Raw genomic sequence first — 19,226 nt, 5'->3', positions numbered from 1 at the left:
AGCTCCTTCCTGACTTTTAGAATTTTTTAAATTTGCATCTTTATTTAGTATAAACAATTATTCTGCTATGACTAAACTGGAATATTTAATTTTTCCCTAATATCCAAAAAATATAAAATATTAGAGAAGGCACAGGAGGACGGATGTAAGGAATGATTATTTGATAATTAGAACTGAATTTGATGTTGTAAAATAGATCAAATTTGCCCTACACAAAACTGCCAAATGTCTGTCCTCTTTGTCAACAAAACTTATGCATTTTGGGTATTAATTTCCATCTCACAGTCTTGCAATCTTAAACTTTAGTCATACATTTCTACAAAAACAAACAGCATGGTGAGACCAAGGGTAGGAAAGTGTTGATGGACAATAATAGGGCCACGCTACTGTTCTCTGGACTTGATGGCCCAACATCCATTATCAAGATGCTTCATTGTAGGGTACATCAAACTGAAACCCCTCATTGTGAGAGTCATGTTGCAATATTCTTGTTAGAATTACTTAAAAACATCTGACATTATATTTCTCCATCTTGTATTTGCAACCCACCCTGCATCTCATCACATATTTTATTGGATTATAGAAATAAAGCACAGTGGGGATAGTAGAAGTAGCCTTGCTAATAGGGTGAATGTTTGTGTAGAAAAGGTACCTGTTTCATGTTTGCAAAGCAACTTATTCACAAATAAATCACCAAACAACATATTGTTTCTAATCCTTAGTGGATATTATAAATATTTAAATCCTCTAATGGCTTTATTTTCTTTCTTTTTCTTTTTTCGTTGAGATGGAGTCTCGCTCTTGTTGCCCAGGCTGCAGTGCAATGGTGTGATCTCGGCTTACTGCAACCTCCACCTCCCAGGTTCAAGCGATTCCCCTGCCTCAGCCTCCTGAGTAGCTGGGATTACAGACGCCCACCACCATGCCCAGCTAATTTTTGTATTTTTCGTAGAGACAGGGTTTCACCATGTTGGCCAGGCTGGTCTAGAACTCCTGACCTCAGGCGATCCACCTGCCTTAGCCTCCCAAAGTGTTGGGATTACAGGGGTGAGCCACCACACCCGGCCTATTTTCTATACTGTAAGTAGCTGATGAGTGTGGGAAACACAGTTACATAGCTCCACACAATTTGTTTGCATATAAAATAAGTATTTATGATTTATCACTAGCATATCCCTATTCATAGAATCACAATTCTTAGAAAATTTTGAAGTACTTGTTAACTATGGTACTGGAAAAATCAAAGATGAAGAAAAAGAAAAAAGTACTTTTGTAGGTGCCTGGCAAAGACATCTAAGACAGATGGAATTTGCATAATGGCATATCATTTCAAAATCATTAGTAATAGAATCAATAATGCTCCTGACAGGAAGAGCCACTAAATTATGTATTAATTTCACTCCTCTTGCACAGTAAAGCTATTAATAGGAAACTTGATTATTAAAGGACATTTCAGTGGATCTAAAGTGGCAGGATGAAGTCAGTCCTTATGAATTAGCCCTTTAAATCAACAGAGGCAAAAATCAGAAGGCACTGGTAATGTTCACCTTTTGCTTCAGAACAGAACAATTTCTCCCCTTAGCAAAGGTGGCTGAGGTGAAATAAACCAATGTAATTTTTAAAGGAAAACATCCTTGGGATGTCTCCTTCTCACTTTCCAGAGCCTAATGCATGAAAGATACTGCTACCACTTCTTCATTCACAGGGGATAGTATGTGAGATGGGGTTGGTTTGGTGAAGATGTCGGTTATTTTGGCTTGATAATCAATCAGCAGAAGCATGTTCCTCACAGTTCTGCAGTACAAAGAATCTCAAGGACTGACGGAACCTCGAATGTCCTCCAGTTGGCCCCATTGCCACATCAATCCCATGTCCTCAGGACTTCTGCACTGTCACAAGGACTCCAGCTCCCTGAGAACACACATCCATTTTGGCTGTTCTGTTCTGTTTACCAACGGGAAACGTAGCTGTTGCTACTTCTTTTCTTTAAATAGACAGGTTAACAAAAACAAGACTGGAACTGTTGGGTAGACACAGTCCTTCATCCAAATATAATTCTTGCATTTTTACTGCACTGATAAAGAATAGAAAAACTGGTATCACGCAACTTTCAACTATTATAAAGACAGGAAAACTCACTTCTTTTTTACAACTTTTCAAATTTGAGCAGTATACTATAAAAACTGTAGTTTCTGGAAACTAGCAAAGCAGTTACAAATCTTACGATAGCATTAAAATATTTCTTAATATGGCCAAAATTTTTATGGAAGTACATTTTGGTTCTATTTCTAAAAAAAAGAAAAAAAAAACATTCGGTTAAGAAAGATCGATTTATTCAGTGGAAAAATACAGATCATTCCTTTTGAAGTTTGCAGTGCCTTTTATTTGATGATACCGAACCAACATCTATACTTTACTTCCCAGTCTCTCTCTCTCTCTTATCTTATGTGTCTCAAAGGACCTGAACATCTTCAAACAGACAACCAAGGAGTTTTTATATCTGGTTTTGACTTAGGCAGACAGTCAGAAAAGAAAGAAAGATGTGGCTTTATTAATGAGGGTTGAAAAAGAAAGTCTCTTCAAAATATATTTTAGTTTCTCCTTGTTAAGCCAAAGTGGTACCACAGTCTCTTTTTCAACTTAAGCCTCAATTTGTCCTTCTGTGGTTTCTTTTCTTTAAGACTGCCCTTGATGTTGGGAGAAGATCAGGAAAGGATGAAATAGAGGATTAAAGAGAAGAGACTCCTCCATTTTAGATCCTTACACAAAAGATTTCAGTGAGGATTTCACATATTTAGATGCTTACAGTTGCTTTTTGTCTTTTAAGATTTACCCTCTCCTTAGACATACTCAGAGGCCAGTGGAATGATAGGCTTTTTGCATTTCTTAATTCATAGATCTTCATAACAGCCCTAGAAGTAATTCCTACTACCTGCAATTGACAGAGAAAACAATGACTCTCAGAGAAGTTGGTAACTTCCAAGGTCACAAAGTGAGTCTCCTGTAACTGGCTTCAGGAACCAAACCCTTTCAATCATATGACTCAAAATCAGCCACTAGGTCCCTTATTCATTCAACTGTGCAGTATTTTTATGGCCACTTTAAAGGATCTAGATCATTACTTCAAGTTAATATCGAGTTTTACTGTTTCATCTTTACATTGACAAAGAATGACTGTATGAACAATGATAGAATTTCAATTCTGTTTTTAAAAGGACTGCAGCACATGTTATAGTCCATGATGGCTTCTTTAAAAAGTTAAATCATTGAGGAGATAAAGGTTTAATTAAAAAGAGCCATGAGCATGTAATGGCTCACCAACTCTGAGGACTGAATAGTCAACCGGCAGTCTCAGCATCAGCCTCACCTAAAGTGGAGACTTGTTAGAATTGCAGAATCATAGGCTCCATCCAGGCCCACAGAATCTGCATTTTAACAAGATCCCCAGATGACTCTTATGTATGTTGAAATCTGAGAGGCACCAATCTAGAGTGGACAATGGGTTCTTGTTATTAAGTTAGATGATAAACCAATAGGCTGGTAATAGTTGGGCTTGTGTTTTGGACCCAGCTGCATATTAGAGTCACCTGTGGGATTTTGCAACCTAGAAATGCCTAAACCCACTCCAGATCAGTTAAATCAAATTCTGCTTGTGGGAGCCCAGCATGAATATAGATTTAAAAAGTTTTTGGATAAGTGCAGTGGCTCATGCCTGTAATCCTAGCACTTTGAGAGATCGAGGTGGGAGGATAGCTTGAGTCCAGGAGTTTTAGAGCAGCCTGGGCAACAAAGTGAGATCCTGTTTCTATGAAAAATCAAAAAAACAACACACATGCAAAAAAAACCCAGATGGGCATGGTGGTGCTTGCTTGCACCCCAGCTACATGGGAGGCTGAGGTGGGAGGATGGCTTGAGCCCAGGAAGTTGAGGCTGCAGTGAGATGTGATCATGCCACTGCACTCCAGAACTGCGAGACAGAGCGAGACACTGTCTCAATCAATCAATCAATAAAAATGTTTAAACATTAAAAGTTTTTTAGGTGCTTCTAATATGCAGCCAGGGCTTGCTTTAAAAGAATACATTAAATAATAATATACATAAAATAAAGAATATATAGAATTGTGAGACAGTAATAGTCAAAACTAAATTTTAGATCTAATTAGCAAGGTAGGTGGAAACATGGGAAAATCATTTTGTTTTATCTTTTACTCCTGCTTTTTTCTGGATTATAAAATGTACTTAAAGTTGTATTCCCCTCTCAGGAAATAATGGTCTCTGCAGGCAACCTTAATAGTATAGGTGAGAAAACACCTTTAGTATTCAGGCATCAGTGTTTACACTCATGCACAGTGATTTCCTTCTCAAGAAAGTGATGGGAGCTCTGGTGATATGTTTTTACACGACAGTGATTATATCTGGAAAGTAGAGAAACTAAGCATTTCAATTGCCGCAGAAGACAGTAATGCCTCATGTCCCTGCCACAGAGCCTCTGAGCCATGTCAATGAAGGGCCATGTCGGGAACCGGAACTTTCCCACATGTAAGCCATCACACTCCCAGACTCCAGAAAGACCTGACCCAGGACTGACCACACATGAACCTGGCAACTTCTCTGACCACAAGGAGTTTGAAATTTGATCCACAGTACACTTGATGTTAAAAGCTTCAGGATAAACTCCTCCTACAGCTTACAAAGACAAACTAACCAAAAAAACAAAAAAAACAAAAAACAAAAAGGAAAAGAAAGAAAATAAGATGGGCAAAGGATCTGAATGGCATTTCTCCACAGAAGATAAACAAATGGCCAATAAGTACATAAAAACATGCTCCACATAATTAGCTATCAGGGAAATGCAAATCAAAGCAACAGGGAGATACCATGTCACACCCACTAGGATGACTATGATAAAAAAGACAGACAATAACAAGTCTTGGTGACAATGTAGAGAAACTGGAACCCTCGTACACTGCTAGTAGGCATGTAGAATAATGCAGCCACTTTGGAGAAGTCCTCAAAAGTTTAAAAATAGAATTACCATGTGAAGCAGCAATTCCACTATATGCCAAAGAGAATTAAAAACGTATTCACACAAAAACTTGTGCACGAATTTTCATTGCAGCATTATTCATAATAGCCAAGAAGTGGAAACAATTTATGTTCATCAACTGATAAATGGATAAATAATATGTGGTATATCCACACAGGGGAATATTATTTTGCAATAAAAAGGAATGAGGTAGTGATACATGCTACGACATGGATGAACCCTGAGAACATCATTCTAAGTGAAAGAACCCAGACACAAAAGGCTACATGTTGTGTGATTACATTTATAGGAAAAGTCCAGAATAGGCAAATCTAGAGACAGAAAGCGGATTAGTGATTGCCTGGAGCTGGGGACTTGGAGATAAAAGGCCGGGCGGGGTGGAGGGAGTTGGTGACTGCTGATGGGTATGGGATTTCATTTTGGAATAATGAAAATGTTCTAAAATTGATTGTAGTGATGGTTGCACAATTCTGAGGACATACAAAAACCCAATGAATTGTATATTTTAAATGGTTGAATCCTATGTTATGTAAACTATGTCTTGATAAAGCTAGTATTTAAAAAAATAAGCTTTAGGCTAAATTCTAGTCTTCAGAAAAGCCTGTTTCCTTGGGTGAGAAAAGGTTGTCAGAATGTTTGGAGTTTTCAGTAAGGAGTTTCAAATTTTGCTAGTACAGCCAAATGGAAAACTGTGGTTTACACAGTTTTCATTTACATTAAAGCTAAGTGCCACTGCTGTGTCTGTCTGTACCCTATTCCTTTCCTCAGGATTTTGCACAGAATGCCGGTTGCCCCCTCCAGGATCAAGGACTAGGTTGTACTTTGACACACTAAGCAGTTCTGGTGGCTGTTACCTCAGGCTGGCTTCCTTGGCTCCTTTCTTTTCCCCAATATATAAGGTATTATGAAAATGTCAGAAGCAGCTTTTCTTGCATTGTGTTTACTGTAAAAGCAAAGGAAATGATTATAATCATAAGGGGGCCTGCTGCCTTTGCAAAGTCAATAGCTCTGTTCATATCACCTTGGGCATCCTCTAGTTCTTTTGTTGGCATTTATTTCTTTCTACCTACAGGAGATGATGAGCTTGCCATGGGTTGCGTTTGTATCACTTGGTTTAAATTCCTGGTGCATTTTTAAGCCTTTTTTCCTTTCAAAAGTTGATTGGTGAGTTGCTTAGTGATTTGAGGTTAGGGAAAGGAAGGAGCAGTCAGAGAAGATCCATGCATTTATTATCATTTTCTGTAGTGACCCAAACCAACTCCTCCATCTAGTAAACATTTCAAATGGAATAAGGACAGGTCGCTATTCATATTATTTCTACTAATATTTTTACATCATTTTTAGATTACTGGTGAGATATTTTGGGCATGGATTCATTTGGGGGGATAGTCATAGAAACAGGACTTAATCATGACTTAAATCTATTGTTTCCTTTCTCGAAATCTGGAGAGAATTAATCCAGAACTCACATTACCCAGGTGTGTAACTTGGCTCTGCTACTTTCTAGCCAAGGTATTTGGGTCACTTCTGACATCTTCCTAAACATCAATGTTGTAATCTATCAAATGAGGATAATAGAACTTACTTCACAGTGATTATGATGTTCACAGTGTTGTGATGATCAAATAATGGTTATCATCATTTATCAAATATGGATAATGAAATTCACAGGTTATTACAAAGATTAAATAATATATTGCAGGCAAAAATTATTTTGTAAAGAGCTAATGAAATGTTAGGTACTGTTATTGTTATTAGTTGAAAAGGAGTGGCTCATTTTGCAGTTCTTACCTGCCTGTTTACCCAGTTACTTAAAGGAGCAATTGGCAGATGGTAGAGTTGTGGGTCAGGAAATATTCAATGGAGTAATAAGCAATACCCTCAAATCCACTCTCATATATAACTTTGGATCAAATCCCATATAATGGGGCATCCAAGTCCAGAATCCGAAACTGAAGAATGCAGGGAGCACAGCTCTGCCAGGTTCTCACTCACCAATAGCTGGATACACACAGGGATCTGAAGTCATGCTTTTCCTGGAGCTCCTGCTATGAAGCCTAGCCTGACAAATAATGGTGCTGCTATTCTGTAATTTAAATAGACTCCACGGACAAGAGTTGCTAAAGTAGCTAAACCAAAGTAATTCTCCAGGAGGCCTTGGCGTCTGTGCCCTGATCTTTTGGTATTGTCAAATGGTTATTGAAATCATTGCTTCAAGCAGAGCAAGAGACAGCGACAGCTAAAATCCTGCTGTTCCCAGGGAGACCAAGGGAGCTTTAGAGAGCTCTGGAGTTGGGGTTTTCTAACATAACCTTGCCCTATTTTATTTTCCTCTGCCAACTATGGAAACTTAATGGCAACCAATTCATTTTGTCAAATGCAAAATAGAATAAATTTAATTCTTTAGTCTATGTTTTTAGCAATCAATTGTCAGTGTTAGTTTCCAAAAAACAAATATATGAGCTACTTTTCTGTCCCTAGAAGACATTCTGTTTGACCACTTGAAAGAGATACTACAGGGATCCATGGTTATTGTTTTTAATAAATAACAGGCTAGTCAGTCTAGTATCCCCACAATGTCCTATGCTATTATGGTAGATTTCAGAGAAGATCAGGTAAGTTTACTAAGACAAAATTACATGGGTGTATTAAAAATTGACCATAATTTTGTGATATATACAATGCATACCTTACCATTGCCTTACTCTTCTGCAGTTAATAAACTTCAGCCTTAAGGAGGGTAAAGCAATAAGGACCTGGGGTCTGTTACCTACACATGCCTGCTGAGACCATTTCTCTGCTCAGTGAAAATTAAAGTGGATCAAGCATAGGGTACCATGTTGAAATATGGCAAAACAGATGCAAATTCATTTTTTATTGTTTAAAAATATTGGCATTGTGCAAATTCTATGAGAGGGTCACATTTAACAAAATGATGGCAGATTCTTGGCATCGTAAAACTTATTAACATTCTTATAAGACTACCTATTTTTCTATAACCTGAGAATTGTACTCCTTGAATGCAGATTCTCTAGAAACTAATATTTTAACAAAATGTTCAAAGTTTAAGGTAATGTTCAAAATGGTTTGTGGCAAAGAGCATCTTTTCTAGAAATGAAACACATCGACATCTTTGTTTGGTTCAGTTTTAGAAAGATCGGTTCTCCATTTGCTACTGCCTATAATGGGAATTTAGAATGACAATGAAATTGATGCTGCTGGATTTCAGACTGCTGGTTGCCCATCCTTTTCAAAAGCTCTCTTCATCCTGAACATTTTAAACATTCCTGGAAGGTCGTCAGACTCGTTCCAGAGATTATTTCTACCTTTGGTCTTTCTTCCCATGTTACATTTCTTTTTTCAAAGTAAAAAGTGTCAAGGAAAACACTGGAAGGACTTCACTCTGGAATGTTATAGGACAGCAGCTAGAATATGCTGAAAGCATCTCTGTCAGAAAGAGGTCAGCTTTAAAATAAGAACACCAGGGAATGAGCTGGGCTTTCTTAAGTTTTAAAATTCATATTCTCTTTCTCTGTTTTCCCTCCTTCCCTCTCTGTGTCCCTGGCCACCAAATGCACAGTGGCAAATCATTCTCTGTCTGCATGTACTCTTGTAAAATATTCTTCAAGATGGATGCCAGATATTTTCTTGAACTTGGCTAAAAGAAACCAATAATTAGTGAATTGGTGCTGATTTTTAAATTTCACATTTTAATTTTATGTCTAATATTTTATTGCTATTTCACATTAGATTAGGAGACAAGAGAATAGGACCTTAGGTATTAGTAAAGCTAATTTACTAATATCAAGGGGTAGACTAGTAGAAGTCAATACCACATTTCTTTTTTTAAATCAAAGTTTGGTGTATCCCTTTGGCTGTTGCTTTTCCTGATAACCTGGAAAAAACGAAACTTGATTCTAAATAGAGTTCTGTCCTTGTCTATATGAAACATCATAAATTGCCAGAAGGAATAATAGTCCATATTAGCAAGTTTATATTCCATGGGTTCTTTCTGACTAAATACAATGTGGATTGCTTTAGGATAATGTATATTCTTTCAAAGCATTTTCCTGCAGATTATTATTTTTATTATTGAGCCAGAGTCTCGCTCTGTCGCCCAGTCTGTAGTGCAGTGGTGCAATCTCGGCTCACTGTAACCTCTGCCTCTCAGATTCAAGTGATTCTCTTGCCTCAGCCTCCTGAGTAGCTGGGACTACAGACGCATGCCACCACACCCGAATAATTTTTGTATTTTTAGTAGAGACAGAGTTTCACCTTGTTGGCCAGGCTGGTCTCGAACTCAAGTAATCCCACCCACCTTAGCCTCCCAAAGTGCTGGGATTACAGGCGTGAGCCCTCGTGCCTGGCCCATTTTCCTGCACATTAAAGTAATACTTGCTAATTGTTGAAAATTTGAGAAATGCAGAAATGAAGAAAACGTCACCCATAATCCTATCACTAGAAATTAACATTTTAAAATGTTTGGTTTTAGCTTTTAGTGAAATTGCCAAGAATATTATGAATTTTTGATGTTTTTCTACGGATGAGCTACTTGGGCTTGGCTCTTTTAGAGGCCAAAGTTTATTTTCCCTACAATCCTGCTCACATGGGCCCTACCCTGGACTCTTTAATGTAGAAGGTAACGTTCCCCAATCTTTTCTTTCTATTGGCTTGTATGGAAGTTCTTGTCTGAATTCTGCCGTATGGAAAATTTTCACATACATTTTTAAAAGGAGAAATTCTCTCCTTGGTCATTACTAACCTTTTGGCTGGTTTTGCTGGAAAAGTTTTCAGGATTCATCTGCCAATGCTGTTTCCCTAGAAGGCCATTCTGGCTACCTCGCTAAGCATCTTGTTTGTTCTGTAACAAAAAATTCTTCATGCTAAATTACTCGCAAATGCCATGCTTCTTAGCGCCCTTCTGCTAATCACCCATTCCCAAGTTTGTCATCAAAATAGCATTAGTTATTTTCCACTAAACTTCAGCCCTCATCTTCCCAAGCCCTCCACTTTTCAATCTGGAAGCACAATCTCTCAATCCTTAATCACAGAAATCTCCCTGTTCACTTCTCATTATACACATACGCAAACTGAGACTCAGTGAAATTAACCAATGCCTCAAAGCTAGTGGATGCCAGAATTAGGATTAAAACTCATCTTCAGACTCCGAATCCACATCTGTTATTTGTTTATTCTGCCATTATCCTAGTGTTTTTCTTCTCGATGCTTCTAAAATCTAATTCACCACTCTCCTAGAAAACTTTTCTTTTTCTCCTCTCTTTTTAATTAAGTAAAAACTGATGCTGATAACAGAAAGAAATGCATGATTTTCTTTGGTAACTCAGTACCATTTCATCATTGTCCGTCATGCTGAGGGATGCCTTATAAATTCAATGGCTCATGCAATGGAAACAAATACTTCCTTTAGTAAGGATGGCTGTGTTGAAGCATGGCCTGAAAGATCTTTGACCTGAAACAAAACTACAACATCCACAGAAACACTACATAAAGAGTACAGGTAAAATAATAGTCAATCAAAATCAAGCCCTAGTCTTATTATTATTCCCAAGTCTTCTGGGCATCACACTTAGCAGTTGCCCTTCTCTCCACTTTTCTTTCTTCTTCAAACACAGTCATGGTATGCAGCCCCTCTCTACCACTAGACGTGGTCAATAACTGTGTTGTGTGTGTGTGTGTGTGTGTGTGTGTGTGTTTTCCTCTTAGAAAATCTATTTGCACTTTTAAAGGAATATTCATTTTCTAATTCAAAAGGGGGTAATTGTGAAAAGAACTGGCTTTACAACAATGTGGTAAGCTTGTAGGCATGGTGAGTAGTGTGCCTCTATATGGTGAAATACTCCTTGAATGTCTAATCCCAAACAAGTAAAAATTAAATATAGTATAAACTACAAAGTAAAAGTCACTACCAACAAAATATCAAGGGCATTGATACGCCTCCTGTTTTCCGCTTTCTGCTGCTACTTTCATACTCCTTGCAAGGTCCAGTGATGTACCCACTAACTGTGGACTCTCACCGAACTTTTCACTATAGCACTTATTTGAATGTTTAAATCTTTTCTGGGTATTTCATTTGGCTTAAAAACACATCAGTTATCATTTTGGAGCTCATATTCTTGATAGAAGGGATCCAAACACTTTATAGGTAAGCATCACAAGATAAAATCAGCAAGACAATTTAGCTATTTACTGGTACTTGCAATTTAAAGCTTAAAATCAAAATTAACCAAAACCAGAACAGACTTTATTGGGTTTAAACTAAAAATGTGTTTTGCTTTCTTTCCCTTTTTTGTTTCTTGTTTGTGATGGAAGTTTCCCCAGTTAGACTTTATAGAACCAGAGCAGGTTTGCAAAATGCAAATAATGACACTGTTTAACAAAATTGAACCAGTGGACCAAACAGTGAGAAAGTACTTGGTGAGCAGTTCCTGGATTAATTACAGGCTTCTGATGAGCTACATTTAATGTGCACATTGATTGTAGAGGAAAATCTCTAAGTAAGCTTTGAAAATTTTTAAAAATTTTATTATGGATCATGTGTAGTTCAGTTAGGGCTCAAAAAAGCGAATCTTCACCCCTGTTTCAGCTTTTGACCCAGACATAATCTTATAGGGAAAGGTTGTTGTTTTGAGGATTTTTATTAGTTTGTAAATTTTGTAGGAAGTCTGTGCTTTTGTTCAGAGAACCATGTAGGTAGAGAGGACCTATGGGATCTAGATTTGCATTTGCAATAGAGTTATAGCTTTTAGCAGCATTATTTAGTCACTTCATATTTCAATTTAAATATAAAATAAGACAAATTATATGTAACCCACAAGGTTAATATGGAAAACAAATAAAATAATTTATATAAGAGATTTTTCCACTTTAAGCATTTTCACATGTGCTTTCATTATTATCATCTAACTTAATCTCATTCTTGCAACTGAGCAAACTTAGATTTCTTGATTCCAACAATCTTTCTAGTAAGCTAAAGCTTCCTCAGCTGTAATTCGAAAATATATTTGGGGCATTAATATGAATATTATAATATTCATTTTGGAAAATAAGAGTTTTCTGTGTGAATGAAAAAGCAATGCTATCTGACACCTATCCATGGATCTCCTTTTAGAGGTTTTTTTACATGTATATAACTAAAGCCTTTCGAAATCGTAGCAGCAGATACAATTGACTGCTAGAACATGAATAAATACTTTATTAAATATTTATGATAATTTCTTATTGAATTTTAACATTTACATTAACTTTAATCATGGTGGAATTAAGTTTAACTTATATAGAACACTAAAGCAAATGGAGAAATATGGGAAAGCTTTGCAGTGCATCTCAGGGGCGGGTCTATGTATAATGAATAAATCCTATTCAATAAAATATACAGTTTTAGTTTTTGTATTATTTAGACCAGGAAACCTTTAGAAGATTATTATGGATTTTCCCCTACATATTAACTTGCTGTCTTGGTGTAATATTTGTTGGTCCTGAATTTTTTTTTTATTGAGTTATCTTTGAGTTTGTAGAATCATCAAAATCCTCTTAATAGATTTAATTAAATTGCTTTCACAAAGTTAGACTTCCTGAGATAGAGATTCAAAGGTTGGTGAGACTGGTAATGGAACAGAAGAGAATCCATGGAAATACAGTCCTGGGTCTTCAGACCCCCTAAGAATGTCAATTCTTCAGGCAGTACTGTCTGTATTCAACAGTAACCCTGCCGCCACGGGATAGGACAGCATTCCCTGTGAGAGTGAGCACGGTGCTGGCACATAGTGTTTGCATAATAAATGGTTTTGTTTGACTCACTGTCTGTACTTGAGTTTGTGCCAATCAATCAAGGTATCTTACATTTCTTAAAAAAAGGCAGCTCACATATGTTTTAGATAAAAAGATAGGGTTCTTAATGTTGATCTCACCTGACAGTAAGCAAAATGAATGGTGTGTAGGTGATTCAAGCTCATGACTTGGACATCATGAGGAAGGGCAAGATGAATTTATCAGCCACGTTTTAGATTCCTGCAATATGTTATTCCATTCAGCCATTCCACAAACCTTTACTGAGTATCCAAGTTTTGTGGCAGGCCCACATTAGGCGTTGGGGATAAAAAGAGGAGTACGAATTGACAGAGAAGCGATAGGCGTGTAAACCAAAGATTATGCACCTCCATGTGTGTTAATTGTAAGTATGGGCTCTGTGCTGTGTGAGCACAGTGGGTGGGGAAATAAAGAGACTTGGAAAGGCATGGCATGTTTAAGAAGCATCAGGTTCTATCTGACTTATGTTTATGGTGTGCACATGTAAGTGGTAGAGGGTTGATGGGAGATGAGTCAAGAAAGAGAGGTTGGAGACAGGAGAAATGCTAAATCACGTGGGCATAATTTTATAAGAAGGAGCCAATGGGCCTTTTTGATTATGGACTGCTATTATCCAATTTAACTTTTAGTACAATCACTAACTCTAGAATAAAGCTTGCATTGTAGTGAAGGAGAGGAGGCAGGGAAGCAGATGTGGAGAAGATATTATCTCCTGGACTGGCAGAGCCTAAAGTCCCTGTCTGAATAATTAGCCAGGTACCCCTCCAGCAGCATACTTTAAAGAAGTGTCTGGCCCCCTATCTCCAGTCTAGATCTGTGAAAGCTGAATAAATAAAGAAAAGTTGCTTTAATTTCTTTTCTGAAATTTCTCCTTCCTGAAAACTTGTCTGTGGGTTACAGAAAACAAGTTGAAATTGCATGAAATGCTTTCTCTGAATTCCTCTGCCAAGATCAATTTCTTGTAGCACGATGGAGGTAGTAAAATATGAATTGTGCTAGAGAAAACATCATGAGATTGTAAAACTGACCTGATTTTCATGAAAAGAAAATCTATCTACCATAAATTCAGATCTGAGCACATATTTCATTTTATTTTTATCAACCATGAGTAAGTTTGGCAAGCCTTATGACAAAATGATATCTGGGCATATATGTTAAGTTTTTAAAGGAAATTAGCAAAAACTAAGGTCTCAGGTTAATGATTTACATGGAAAATTACTATCACATTACAGTATGTGTAAGATTACTATCTTCTACAGTATGGGCAGGAGGACTGGTGAGAGAATTACAACCAAGATGCTATAATGAAATGAAAATTTACAAGTTGAGGTGTGGGAAAGGGTAAAAGGATATCATTCTTCTGATAACAGTGAGCAATCACTAAGAAAAATGACTCAGGTTACTCAGTAAGCAATGTGTGTGTGTGTGTGTGTGTGTGTGTGTGTGTGTGCGCGCCAAGAAAATGAGATGGAGAAGGAAAGAGAAATTGAAAGATAGAGATAGAATAAAATGTCTTGAGTTTTATGATGAGAAATAGCCACTTAATATTGGAGGCAAATGAGGTCTAAAAAGATTGGAGGCATTAATAAAATTAATAACACCAGTTCCTTGCCCTTCTTTGTGTTAAGCAGATAGGAGCAGAGAGAGGTTAAAAGCAAAGGTGATAGCAAGGGTTTGGTAGCAGCAGTTATGTCATATCCTAGGACCGCAAAATGGGATGAGACAGACTGGAAGAGGCCAAGACTGGAACTCAACCTGCCCGCTGGAGTAGTGCAGGGAGTAGGATATCAGGGAGTCTATACAAAGCCACCAAAGATGGAAGGTCCATTCCGAAGAAACAAAACACAGAACCCAGAAAATATGGAAATCTAGATTATATAGAAGCCAGGTAAACCACTGGGTGAGATGGGCAAGAAAGCATGCAACTGAGTGATATAGAATGGAGGATAAAACAAGACAGACGGCTGCTCATAGCATCGTGTAGCAGAGTTCTGTCATTATCTGTTCTCCAAAGGGACTGATCACAAGAAGAATGTGCCTTCGTTTAGGATGAACTGAAGTCTTGAAATCAACACAGGGAAGCAGAAACCAGTTAGAAAATCAAATACGACTTTCAGGCAGATTTCAGGAATCTAGTAGTTTACTGCTTTTGTTTCTGAGTGTCTGGAAGAACACGTGTGATATGCAGAAATTTGATAGTAAAGTATCTGGTAAATGAAAGACTGGACTTTTGGAACTGGAGAATAGTTCAGAGACCGATGATCAACAAGCTTATTGGGATGCCGAGGCTCAGAGGAGAGCTAGGCTTGGGCTTGTGAAGTTCCTCCTGCTTAAGGTCACGGTGGAGTGGGGCTGAGAAAATTGGTTGGGATCAGTCCAGACTTGTGGAGAACTGGAGGAAAGGAATGAAGCTGAGAAAGAATTTGGAGAAAAATTGAAACTTTCTACCTGCTTCCTCTCAAATCTCTTCTGTATGACTATATCTTTCTTTATGATTATCTATAACTTCTATTAATTATTTAAGTAAATAGTGTTTGCAAGGGTCTGAACACGGGAGAAAGATAATAATATGGGAGGTTAAGGAATCTTGTGGGGAGAAGATAATAAATTCTTATCTTGATGTATTTAATCCAAGTCATGATGGGAAATGTCTTATAGAATGTGTATTAGTAGCATATTTGTACATAACAGCTCTGGAGTGAAGATGAAGTATCTGGATGGCAAGACTCTCTATATATTTGTCATGCATTCTGAAGTGGTAATTGAAGGCATCGATGTGAGCTAATAGACTTTTTTCCAAAGGAGTGACCTTAAAAGAAAAATCAAAGAAATGCAAAATCCAATACTGTAATAATATCACTGGTAAGAGTGTAAAACAGTAAAGGGAGGTGGGGAGAAAGGGAGACGGAGACGGGTTACAGGAAGGCTGAGAAATGTTAGGGTCCTTGAAGCTTAGGGTAGGATGTCTTTCAACTTGAAGGAGGAAGTGCTAATATTTAAAAATCAGGAGACTAACAACTTTATGGGGCGGGGGAAAAGGTCACAGTTTGGGCTGGGAGGAGACTATTAGAAATAGTCTCCAAATAGCTGACTTGTGTTGTGATTTGAGGGGGGACAAGGAAAAATGTTCAAGTTGTAATGTTGGTGGTGGTACGCTCAAAGAGTTTTAATACAAAAGAGGAGGTGAATGAAATGACTTATGGTGGGGGCAGTTGTAGTGAGTGGTGACTTTCCAGAGAAGGTGTCCTGAGAAACCTCAAGCATGCATTAAAACTTAAGAAGTGAATTCTCAGTAAATACAAGGCTCATTTCACCTTGAGAAATGAGCCTCTGACCTTGTGAGGTCCTCAGTTTTATGGAAGGAACATAATATTAGACCAGTGGGTCCTGAGATCCAGCTGGCCACTTGAATTTCCTGTGAAGCTTTAGAAACAAAGATTCCTTGTCCTTACCATCGAATCAGAGCCTCTGCCTGTGTAGATGAAAGGTGAGCAGGGGGAATCTATAGTGCTGAAAAGCTCTCCTAATACATCGAATGCAATGATCCATCAATTGGTGTTAGGGAAATATTCTACTAGACTTGCTCCCACTCCCAGGTTAAGAGACTTAGCAGCAAATATCATTAAGGGCCTTAAAAAAATAGCCCTTTTCTTTCGTTATCTGTCTCACTCCCCACATTTAAACCGCTCATGAAATTTACACTTTTCCATGACGCTTTCTTAGATTGATCAGGTGTCATATTCAGGGGATGAAAGCAAAAGGTAGTTCTTTGTGGCTCTTGTGGATTCTTCACACTGTATTTTAAGAGATAAATTTTCTATCAAGTCTGCTCTCAGCGCATTGATTAGTGGTAAAAGTCCATTTATTATCTCACAGAATTACTAAGTCTATAACATATTCTGCAGAGGGGGTGTTCTTTATGGTAGATCGATTTGTTCTGTAACCTGTATAATTTTCCATTAGAAGATGTCATGGAAATGCCCCTGTTCATATCGCACACATCAGTGGCTGCAAATCAAATGAAGCCTGTCACTTATTACTGTAGAACTGGACCAGGTTTGTCTGATGCTATTCCATGCCAAGCCATTTGCCCCAGTTCCCATTTGGGGGCCAGATGAAATTATTTTGAGTGCATTTCAATAGTGATATCCCTCCTGATAAATTTAGCATTTACTGAGGGATCTACTTTCTACACATGCATGTAACTGCTATTTTCCCTGAGCTCAGAGATCAGTGGCAGAAGTGACAGCTGGTGCCTCGGGATGGAGCTATAATTTTATGGTGCAGTGTCTATGGCTGGAAATGGAACTAGCAAACCACAAATGCCAAACACATCATAAAGGAAATGTTCCTTAGGAAGTATTTGCCAATTTCTGAGCAATTAATTAGTCCCTAACATACACACTGACTTGTATGAATAAAACAGCCTAGGAAGTTCATTTAATTAAGCAGACAGTTACGATAAAATAAGGTGCTTTCCCTCTTTAGCCAAAGATCTCGCTTTCATACCCTCTTCTGGCTTGCATCCTCACTCTCTGGTAGGTCTGCTTCCATTTTCCAAACTCTTATAAGGACTCTTAAGGAAATTCAGTATTCTTAGAATGAGAGGAAACTGACTGGTTATTCCAAGTGAAATTGCTTGTCTCCAAGACATTTTCCTGTTGAAATTTTCCCCATCTTGCTATACCTTTTCTCCACTTTCTGTGGAACCAAGAGAGTGGTAGTATCTGTGAGGTTCAAGATAGGATCTATTGACAAAGCTCCAGGGAAGAATGACTGTCCAAAAATGCTCCTTGGGAATAGCTTTTGTGGAAAGAAAGCAGTGCCTCCACCCCACATCTTCAGTTCCGGCAGCTCCCTATAGCGCCAAAGTGAATATAGATCAGAAGGACAGGAGTGCATTTCAGAATGGACCAGATGAGGAACAGCAGAGGAACATAAGATTCCGGGTGGCTCCAAAACTTCTAGAAGGACTTGCCAACTCTGGTCAATTGAAAATCTTATTTTTCTAAAATGAATGTGTGTTAGATTAAATGAAAGATATAGGAAGGGAACATGTGAACATGGGTAAAATATAGGGATTAGAAGTAAAGGAGGGATTAGTGTTTTGGAAGATAATGGTAGCAAAAAACCTCAAAACAATTGTGTTTGAAATCACATACACACTGGCCTAATTGACTGGACATTCTTACATGGAATGCTACGAACCAGAGTTCTTGTTTGCATTTCCCAAGCCTAGAAAGATGATATATAAGTATCACCATTATATATTTATTTAGTGTGCTCTCTGAGATGCCCAAAACACTTGGTGACATATTTAATTAATTCATATTGCTTCTATAAAATATTTCAGGTATTTAATTTCAGTTGCTATAAGAAAAATATTTATTGATTTCTTTTTAAAAAAAGACTGCAGTTGGTAAAACTGTTCCAGCGTATAAATACGGAATGAAACCTGCAGTGAGAAATGAATTCCACAATAATACAGATAACAAGGAGACTAAAACCCAAAGTCAGAGACCTTGATATTTGATTATCTCCAGTTGTATGGAATGCATGGTTTGAGCATGCTCATGAGAACACTGGCATGATACTGGGTAGGTTCCCTCTTTAAGGAACTAACTACTCTGGAGAGTGACTCCAAAATGTGGTTTCCCACTCTTCATTACTATGACAAATTTCACATTAACTCAATTGTCAGACCCTTTCCGTGCTGACACAGGGTTGAAGGGTTGGCTTGGTGATCAATTCTTTGAGCTTTCAGAGAGATTTTGCAGCTTAATGGAAAGCTAATTTAAGGAAAAAAAAGAAAAAGTTGAACTAGGATTTGCTCTAGGGACCATAGCATGAATGTTCTATTGTAAGTTTCTTGACGGAAGGCATTGTATTTTAAAATCCTATGGTAATACAATTAATAAATACAGAAAATGCCAGCTGATATAATAGAAAATTGTTCAGGTTCAAGACTCCAAAAATTAATCTGATCCCACTTCAAAGTGAAGCTAAAAAGATGTCTATGTTTTTAGTTGTGGAATTTAGAGTATGTGATGGGGCCTACTTGGAATCCTAGTAGACAGAGGAATTAAATAATAAAATTTGCATTACTCAGATCTATCGTAGTGGTGGAAATGGACATTGCTCACCTTGGTAGCCTTGAATGAATCAATGTTGGATCACTGGCTTGCAATGGATGAAGCTTGGCAGGTGTGGTCTTCCTGAAGTGGCACTCCTCTAGACCAACACATGATACTCTTATTCCATCATAATCATACTACAGAGAATAGACCTCCGTAAGGACCATAAATATTGTTTGTCTGTACTGTACTGCAGGTGACCAAAACTCTGGCAACCA

At 37.7% G+C, this 19,226-nt stretch overlaps 1 protein-coding gene across 21 annotated transcripts in view; it reads right to left on the bottom strand.

Moving 5' to 3' along the window:
• The window catches only part of SLC8A1 (solute carrier family 8 member A1), a 352,695-nt gene that overhangs the window by 82,242 nt on the left and 251,227 nt on the right, over nt 1-19,226 (bottom strand). Inside the window, exon 2 of one of the 21 annotated variants that reach the window (XM_063616887.1) lies at nt 5,902-5,990. The exons of the other annotated variants lie outside the window; for them this stretch is intronic. The gene's annotated coding sequence lies outside the window, so the exon portion shown is untranslated. The remainder of the gene's footprint in view (nt 1-5,901; nt 5,991-19,226) is intronic. 21 annotated transcript variants of the gene reach the window in all.

The sequence above is a fragment of the Symphalangus syndactylus genome, chromosome 14, assembly GCF_028878055.3.
Source record: "Symphalangus syndactylus isolate Jambi chromosome 14, NHGRI_mSymSyn1-v2.1_pri, whole genome shotgun sequence".
Taxonomy (NCBI): Eukaryota; Metazoa; Chordata; class Mammalia; order Primates; family Hylobatidae; genus Symphalangus; species Symphalangus syndactylus.
Note: the sequence above shows the minus strand (reverse complement) of the source record. Positions and strands in the feature narration are given on the sequence as shown.